Source organism: Benincasa hispida, unplaced genomic scaffold (assembly GCF_027475165.1).
Source record: "Benincasa hispida cultivar pf3 unplaced genomic scaffold, pf3_genome.v1.1 HicScf694, whole genome shotgun sequence".
In the NCBI taxonomy this organism is placed as follows: Eukaryota; Viridiplantae; Streptophyta; class Magnoliopsida; order Cucurbitales; family Cucurbitaceae; genus Benincasa; species Benincasa hispida.
This window is the reverse complement of record NW_028326816.1, coordinates 3,676-13,235: the sequence shown is the minus strand read 5'-3', so window position 1 is coordinate 13,235 and position 9,560 is coordinate 3,676. Positions and strand designations below refer to the sequence as shown.

General features: G+C 31.5%; 1 long non-coding RNA gene and 1 pseudogene across 2 annotated transcripts; both read right to left on the bottom strand.

The window, feature by feature from the left end:
- Positions 1-1,480: 1,480 nt before the first annotated feature.
- LOC150030014 (uncharacterized) lies at positions 1,481-6,359 on the bottom strand. Of its 2 annotated transcripts, none has more exons than XR_016527209.1 (3): positions 6,134-6,359; positions 3,014-3,091; positions 1,481-1,735 (listed from the first exon to the last, which is right to left on the bottom strand). It is a non-coding gene; the product is annotated as an uncharacterized LOC150030014 (long non-coding RNA). The 2 variants fall into 2 exon arrangements; XR_016527210.1 differs by lacking the exon at positions 1,481-1,735 and adding an exon at positions 1,756-2,045 and having other exon boundaries at positions 6,134-6,337.
- Positions 6,360-8,252: 1,893 nt separating this feature from the next.
- Positions 8,253-9,560, bottom strand: LOC150030013 (uncharacterized; annotated as a pseudogene).

Here is a 9,560-nt window from a genome sequence, read left to right as displayed (position 1 = left end):
TTTATACAACCTAAAATTAAGGGTATAAAATTGATATTTATCCTATAATTAATTATTCTATATATTTATTTTTGGAAAAAAGATGCTATTATTATTACTATATGAAAGAAAAAAGAGATTATATAAAGGTGAAAAACTAAAGCAAATGCTATAACTTTCTCTTTTTTTCTTCTCTCTTTTTTTAAAACATTTTTGTCTTTTGATGCTTAACTACTATTCAATCCTTACGTGCAAGTTTTTTTTTCCCCCCCTCAAATAATGTATTTTAGAAATAAATAAATGCTAAAAGAAAAAAAAAAAAGAAATTCTTCATTTCATTCATTGTATTAATAACTTATCCTAGACTTTAATTTTGTCAGTACTAAAACAATAAAAAGTAAAGTTGGCCATTCTCACTTTTTGGATGTACGCTTTCCTTCCCTTTTATTTTCTTTTGATTTTTTTAATGCATAATTTTCTCTTTGTGAAATAAATGAGAAATACGTTTTGTCATTGTCATTATTCTGCAATATTTATTGTTTATTTTTAATTTATTTTTTTAAAAAAGTGAATTTTGCTTAAAATATTTAGTCAATTACCATAGATTATTTATATATATATATATTTTAATATAGAAGCTTTCTCTTTGCAGTGTGTGTATATATATATTAGAAGCTTTCTTCAAAATTTTAATTTTTTTTAATAGAATTTTTCTTTTTCAAAATAAAGAAGAAGAAATTTCGAAATCCAAAGCTAACCTACAAAATGTCCAATAATATTTTAGACAATGAGAAATAAAAAGAATGAAAAACACCATGATTGAATGAGTATTATTCTTGTACCCTGTCCTTCAAATTCTTTGCTAAAAGAAAAATACCTGCCACTACAAGAATTTGGACTTTTGTCGATGACGAAAATCATTGAATAAAGTAAAAAAACCATTGGGACAACCTATCCCAACGAAAATTCAACCATTGACTGCATCGTTAGAAAAACCTTCCCCGATCCAAAAAAAAGCATTATCGTCAGGAAAAAAGATATTTCGTTGAAACAAGGATGAGGGCTTTTACTGACCCTAAATGATACCGTTGGGAAAAGTTATTTCTCTTGACGGTAAGAATAATTTCCGACCGCTGGGATAAGTCAGCTTATGCTTGCGGTTCCATTTGCCGTTGGGAGATGGTTACTTATTCCGACGCTCAATCTACGATTCGACCGTCGACAAAAATTAACTTGAGAGTTATTTTAGCATGAAATTACACTTTTTTTTTTCTGACCCCTGTATCGTCGGGAGATGGCTATTTATGCCAATGATGACCTATTTAAGCATCGGAAAAAAGGTAAAAACAAGCATGAAATTACACTTTTTCCTGACCCTTGTACCATAGGGATTACATATTTAGGTGTCGAAATATCTTTTTTTTCTTTATTTACTAAATTTTATATCTATTTCTTTTTTCTTTTACAAATGTCATACTATTTAAATCTTACAAATATCGAATAAACTAAATTAAAAATTTATAAAATTAATTAGATGTCTACAATATTAAATAATATCTAGAAAACATGTTTGAATCTTACAAATTTGTCAAATAAACAACTACTAATACTATCCATCTTAAATATAATATAACATCCACAAGTTCTTAACTCTGGAATAACATTACGTAATATCCACAAGGTATCCATAAAACACAATTCTACATTCTAACTTAGCTTGTTGGGAGATGAATCTTCAACATAAATCTCAAGATACCTACAAAATACAAATTTAAATAAGTTTAATGCTCAATATACCATATACCAATCTCAAAATGAATATAGAACTTAAAACTCAATCAAGAACATTAACGAATTGAAACAATCCAACTCAAATTTACATATTTCAATCTCAAACTCAATATAGAACTTAAAACCCAATTTAAACTTAAATATAATTATACATTTACCCATATACCAACTTTAAACCCAACATAAGAACATTAACAAATATAAATGAAATTTATGCAATCTCTCCCTCCACCTCTTCCCCTCCCACCATTCTTTAGCCTCATACCAACCTGTATCTACACATTTTAAACTCAAACTCAATATACAAATAACAATCTCAACATCAGTATATAACTTAAAACTTAACTTAAGCATAAACATAATTAGACAATCACCCCTATACCAAGGGGAACCCAACATAAGAACATTAACACATTCAAATGAACTTTATTCAAAATGAATACAAAACTGAAAGCTCAACTTAAGAACATTAAGAAATTGAAATAAACTAACTCATATTTACTCATTTCATTCTCAAACTTAATATAGAACTTAAAATCCAACTTAAACTTAAATGTAATTATACATTGAACTTTATTCATCCCCACCAAAAAAAAAAAAAAAAAAAACTTATTTTAACCATAAAACTCAATATAGCATATACCCATCTTAAAATCATTCTCAATCTCAATATAGAACTTAAAACTCAACTGAGAATATTAACGAATTGAATAAACCAGCTCATATTTACATATTTCAATCTCAAACTCAATATAGAACTTATATGGAAATTTAAATTTAAACACAATTATACATTTACCCCTATAACAATTTTAGCCTCAAATTTAATATAGCATATTCTCATCTCAAAATTAATCTCAAACTCAATATAAAACTTAAAACTCAACTTCTGAACATTAACTATACTTTACATAGCTATACGTTTATGTTGTTACTATAACTACAGGATAACAATATACACGGTCTTCTAATTAGTTTACTACGAAAGTTGAAGAGCTTATACCTAGTTTGATTTATCTTCTTATGATTTCATGAGTTGTAAGATCATAACTTTCATATCATCCATCTTAATTTGTCTTCTTTCTTTCAATTTGTTCAATCAAGCCAATCTAGTATTTAAGGATTATATCTCTTGTTGTTGCTCCTCTATAACTTTCAAGGAGGATTCACTCGACAATAATCTATCTTTTCTTGATTTTTTAGACTTTGGTGCCTTACCAAGGCCCATTTCTGTGTCCAATACCTGCTCGCACATTTCTTCTTCCAATATTGGTTTAAACCCATCTTAGGTGAAGGCTTCTCTCATCTCGACCATTTGACTCTACATCAATAATTTAAACAAATAATTATATGACAATTGTATATAAATAAAGTTACATTGAGGAATAAAAACTTAGGTATGCATCATTAGTGGCCTGATAACAAAGAGTTGTCACTTTTAGAGTGCGTATACTTAAATAAGTCTACTAGGTTCATTATTTGACTGTCGGGTCCTTTCTGTAAAACAATTCACATAGAAGATATATAATACTTTCTTACAAATCAAATATACAAATACTTTTATTTCTATCGTCAATTTTTGTATGCATATAAAAGTCTTAGAACCAACTGTATGAGTGAACTTTAGAGCTGACTGATTATTTTGATTAGCCTCTGCCACTTTCTAATAAAACGAGAAATTAAGAGGAAAAGAGTAATTGACATGTAAGTAAATTGAAATAAACATAAAAGTTCTTACTTTCCATTCGGTGGATTCAAACTTAGTACATAAAAAATGCCAATCTTCGATGGCATCTTTAAATCGATGAGGTAGGTGTACTTTCTGCCTCTTTAGGACTTGCATATTTTTTTATAGTGTTTGTGTAATTCCTATTGGGAATATCCTAGAACTCGCAGTTTGTGTTAAACATTCTATTTTATCAATAACAATGACTTGTTGATTTTGCATCTTATTATGAAAATCCAATAAACACATCATTGGCTATAGTCTGAATGCTATAACTTTATGTAGTGACATAAACAGGATCAAGTTGACAGTATATAGCCTAAATGGTCTAATAAGTATATGGATGAAATTGGGTATCTCATCCTGGTAACACTATTGGATGCGGCCCACTCTGTAGTTGTTACAAGAAGTTGTAAGGTGCTACAAACGATATGATCCACAAATCGTTCATATTGAGACATGAGAGTAAGGGGCATCCTATGCAATGAGTTTGCATATAGACTGGACCAAGAATATAGTCACTTTTCTTTATAACAACCGTTTACTGTTAAAACTGACTATTTCATTTATTATATAACCTAGGTTAACTCGATCTTAATCCTGAGCTAGCTATGAACTCCTGTTTGTTCGGGATTATCCTTTGATCTGCAAACGGTGAGAGTAGTCCAACAACATTGCTCAATAAGCTTACCATTTTGGGGATAAGACCGGATGAATAGCTGGGGACATAGCCTTACAAGATGGAATTCAGTCCTACCCTATTTAGGATTAGTAGATAGGTTGTTATCTCAAGTACTGACTCTAAGTCTTGAACATTCGGGCTCTACCTTCTCATGATAGAGAAATGATTTGATTCATAGAGATTATGAATCAGAATTGTTCATTAGAGGATCAATAGAAACTTAAGGAACAAGATGTAGTCACTGGGGTAAAATGGCATTTTTGACCTAGCTGTGATTACGAACAACCTGTGAAGGATCAACTTACTGATTATGGTTATTAAGTGGACATAATATATCTACAGTGAGGGGAGTTCAATTATGGGATATAGTGGAGTGTTTCATTAATTAACGAACGGGGGTTAGATCAAACTAATGAGTTTAGCCAATTAATCTCGAATCGTTGGAGCCCATGATCTGTAGGTCCGCGAGGTCCCCCTACTAGCTCGTAAATGGATAAGTTTTAGGGTAACTTGAAAAATTAATTTGAAACGTTCAAATTAAATGGAACAAGAGAAATTATATTTAAATATGATTTAAATATATGAAGATGATTATTGTGCAAAAATTGATTTAGTATTTGATATTAAATTAATTTATGAAATTAATTAAAGAAAATCATTTTTGTATTAAAATGGTTTTAAAATCATTTTTTGTTTTAAAAGAAAATGGAAAACGGTTTTGCATGGTTGCACAAAATGGGGATTCAATTTTCTCTATTACCTTCATCTTCATGGTCACACAAAGGCCATTATCCTCTCTACTTTGATTCTCCAAATATGAGCTGCAAGCCATGCACTCCTTCTCTTTGCATGTTTTTTAACTATTTCAATTCTGACCTATACTCTTTAAACGAATTTTTCATCTATTCATCGATGAAATCATTAACTAGATGGTTAGTCAAGTTTACCTCAAGTAAGATATTTTCTCCATCCATGAAAACTAGAGGAGGTATACATTCCACCTTTCCATCATATTGTTTGCTCTTGCACCAACTGTGATTATCTAGAAGATAACATCGATGTCCTATAAAACATGTTGTTCAACTCCATTTATTGGCTCCCATATTGCATTAGTACATTTTCTGCAATGACACCTTGTATTTTTCGAGTTATTAACATGAAGTTTGCAACTTCAAGGAATCGGACTACTCCTTTTGCATACTCAGTTGATAACTTGTTCCTAATCTTAATCCACTTTTTATTCATTCTTAATAATATATGTGATGAGTTGAATCTATATGATTTAGACAATTAGTTATACTATAACACATAGTTTCAATTTCTAAGTATTAATTTTTTCTTAGATGAGTTGTTTTCATTAAGAACAATATTTGACCACATATAATAAACCCAAATTAAAATATTTGTTAACACTTTTAGTTTCATTTCATTTTTTTCTTGTTTGTATTTCTTTTTTGGGTGAATTTTCCCAATCATCCTTTAAAATAAAATCTTCAACAATAATCATGTAAACTAAATATAAACCATCAAGATCATATTGCCCAAGAGCCTAATAAAGTCCAAACTAATTTCATTCATTAAGGCCACTAAACTTATAGTTTTTTCTTCTTCCCATGTGAGACATATCCTCAATACGGAAAGTGTGTCCCTATTTAACTCTTCCATCAATCTTGCATTTCAAATTTGATATTCCTCCTCTAGTACAGTTTTTTTCTTTTTTTGCTGTTTGTCGTTGCATTCAAACTCCAAAAGTTTCCTCAGTATTTAGTTAACTAAACTATACCCGCTGCAAAAAATCTCAAAAAATTCTAAAGTCATTTAACTCTTTTTGGATAGCATGAATCCTCCCCAAACTGAATATAACAACAAAATATTATGAATAAATTAAGCCAAAGAGATTTTGGGTATTCGAAAGCAACCAAGAAAATCCCAAAACAAACCGACAAAACACTTACCCACTGCACAAACGGTGGAGACAAGCGGCAATTGGCGGCGAACGGCGGCAGTCAATGATAGTGGCAGCCCGATCTACGATGGAAAGGAAAAATGGGTGTGAGGTAGGAGTGAGAAACTGAGGGTTAGAGAGAGAGAAGCAACAGGGGCGACGACTGCTGAAAAAGGAAAAGAGGGGAAAAATGAGGATTTTAATTGACCCTCTTTCGACGCTCTAAAAAACCGTCCAACTAAGTAGGTTCTCCCAATGGTCATTTGGACAACCATAAAGAGAACTCTAATAAAAATTCCTTAACATTTTTTAAAATTGACCCTCTCCCGACGCTCGAAAAATCGTCGGACTAAGTAGGTTCTCCCGATAGTCGTTAACCACCATCGGGATAACTTTAATATAATTTCAACAACCCTTTTTATTTAAATTCACCATCTCCCGACCCTTGCAAAACCATCTGGCTAAGTACATTATCCCAACCCTAGTTTGAACCACCATCGGGATAACTCCAATAAAATTTTTCCAACAATTTTTTTTAAAAAAAAATTAACCCCTCCCCAGACGCTTGTACAATTGTCGAGCGAAGTATATTATCCCGGATAGTTTGACCCATCGTCGAGATAACTCTAATAAAAGTATCCCAACCTTTTTTTTAAAATTGACCCTCTCCCGACGCTCTTAAAATCATCGGGCTAAGTACGTTCTCTCGACGGTAGTCCACTAGAAGAAATTCGGCCTTTAATGTCAGTTTTAAACCGACATTAAAGGCCTTTAGTAACACCAATATTACAGCCTTCAATGTCGGTCTCTCAATATTGAAAGTCTTGCAACCGACATTAAAGGTCTTTAGTGATTAAAGGTCTTTAATGTCGGTTGCAACCGACATTAAAGCCTTTTTTTTTTTAAATTCTTAACCGACATTGAAGCCCGAATCTATCCATTTTTTAAAAATTCAGTTGCCGAATCAATTTTTTTGGTCAAATAAGTTAAAATGAGATTATATATCTTGTAGATTGATTACAATCAATATCCAATGATAACTATAATAAGCAACAATTTGGAAATATTAGTACGTGTATAATGCAAATTAGCCACAACATAAACACAATTTACTTTGTGTTATATGGAATGAGGACTATTTGGTCTAAATTAGCCAATTCAAGTTGATTGGCTAAATTTCTGGATCGGATATCTTGAGACTTTACGTGTGGCGATATTCTTGCTTGATCAATTATAAAAAACTTCTTCGTAATACTACAACCACATTCATCCCAAAGATACCTAAACAAAGTAAAAGTTATTATTTATCAACATGAAACAAAGTATACATGAGTGAATTTAGATGAGTAATACTTACGCAATGTATGTCAAAATACACATGTAGCCGATTTCAACCATATTGCAATATTGGAGCAGATCATCACGGCCTAAATAAATAAATTTGTCTCTTCCAAAGAGATACGAATCATATTTACATCGTTCATGTTATGCATGGCATGTCCGTTCAATAATTTGATAGTACCATTAGCGTTAGCATATTTGGAGGACTGGCTGAAGCTCTTAATTGGTGAATGACCCTACCATAACCAAAGTTACAAAAATTCAAAGTAGGAAAAATAATAAATAACCAAACTCATAAACTGAAAAGGAAACATACATTTTTCTCGTCACCCATAATTACAAGTTCACGAGGCCATTTTACGAAGTTGCCCATTGCTTGCTTTAAGAACTCTATTTTACCCTTCACAGGAATTGGTATAGACAAATCTTCTCCAATGACAATGTCAATCAGAACTTTAACAGTTAAGCATGATACATCATCATCAAATGTTGTGGCTACTACAACAATATTATCTACAGTTCCTATAGCCAAGTGGCATGGTGTCCCCTTAACAAATTTAAAAGAACTTATGTCATGCATGGTTAAGCACGTACAATATGATTAAAATTTAGAAGTCACAATAAATAAATTACCTCCAAATCTTCTTTAGACATCTTCTCAGTATCTTCTTCAGATGCACTTAGTACAACACTTCCAACAGATGATTTAGACTGATGAGATTGTCTGCTGTGAGTTCTTTCTCTTGACATTTTATTACCATGTCGAACAATTTTGACTAGAGCCTCCTTCAATATCTTGGCTCATAGAGGATGTTAGTTTCACTAATTTGAAATATTGAGAATGGAAACAAAATCACCCATTCCTCTAACACGTCCCCAATGTTCTTCCGTACCCAATGCTTCGGTGAGAACATCTTCACCTTCATGAACTTCAGCCAATTTATCCTATAAAACATATTACAATTTTCACACAATATCTATATCATCTTAAACTTATATATATGTCATCTTAAATTTTGCATAATATATACTTACAATCCGATTGACACATTCTCGAGTAACTTCATCAAAGTATTCATTATTCTTTCCTTTTCTTGCTTCTTTCCATAAAGTCGCCCGATAAGAAGGGTCATTCGATAGGTTCTGCATGAACATACATATTTAATTAGCATAAACATATTAGAATAAAAGATTTAATTTAATTCGAATAACTCACTAATTCTTGGGCAAGATTCGCATAGCCCTTCCGAGAAATGTGGTGATTATATAGACATTTCGCACGTCTTTCTTTTTGAACACGACCGATTTTCTGTACAACAAATCTAGTTGAAGTTACCTATCAAAACAATGATAATGTTGACATGTAATTTATTATGAATGACTTACCTCCCATTCTTCACTCAATCGTTCATTGACGAACGATGTCCAATGATCTTGCTCTATATGAGAATATTGTTGGGTGGAAATTGCAAGACCGAGGGTTCATCCTTAAATGAAAGTATGAACTTTTGAGTCAACGTTGTCTTGAAAGGCCAAAACTTCCTAGATGCAGACATTAGTATACAATGTTTGAACTTAGAGTCCACATTGAACAACATCTGCACGATGAAAAAAGTAGTTAAACAATAAACTAATAAACTAATATGCACATGAATTAAAAGTTTAGAAAACATACCGCTGCACAATAAAAAAGTTTGTCTTTTAAATGGTTTGGAACTTTTTTCCAAGAATCATACGTTATAGGAATTTGTTGTCGAACACAAACTCCTATATAACTCTGCATCTTCTTTGCTCCAGATCCAACCGGTTGTCCATGTTCATTATAATCAATGGTCAATCGTTGCCCAAATGTCCTTATTTGTGCCAACTCAGACATTGTAGTTGGGCCACGTGGTATACTTATTCTGCTATGTTTTTGTGGGATCATATTTATATCATCCTCGCTGCTACTTGTTAAAGTTTCCATGTCAATCTGGAAAAAAAAACATTATTCATACAAAAAACATATAATCTTAATATTTAAATATATTTAATCATAGTAAATGACATACCATGCTTAATACATTATTTATCAACTCATCGACCCTCACAATCAT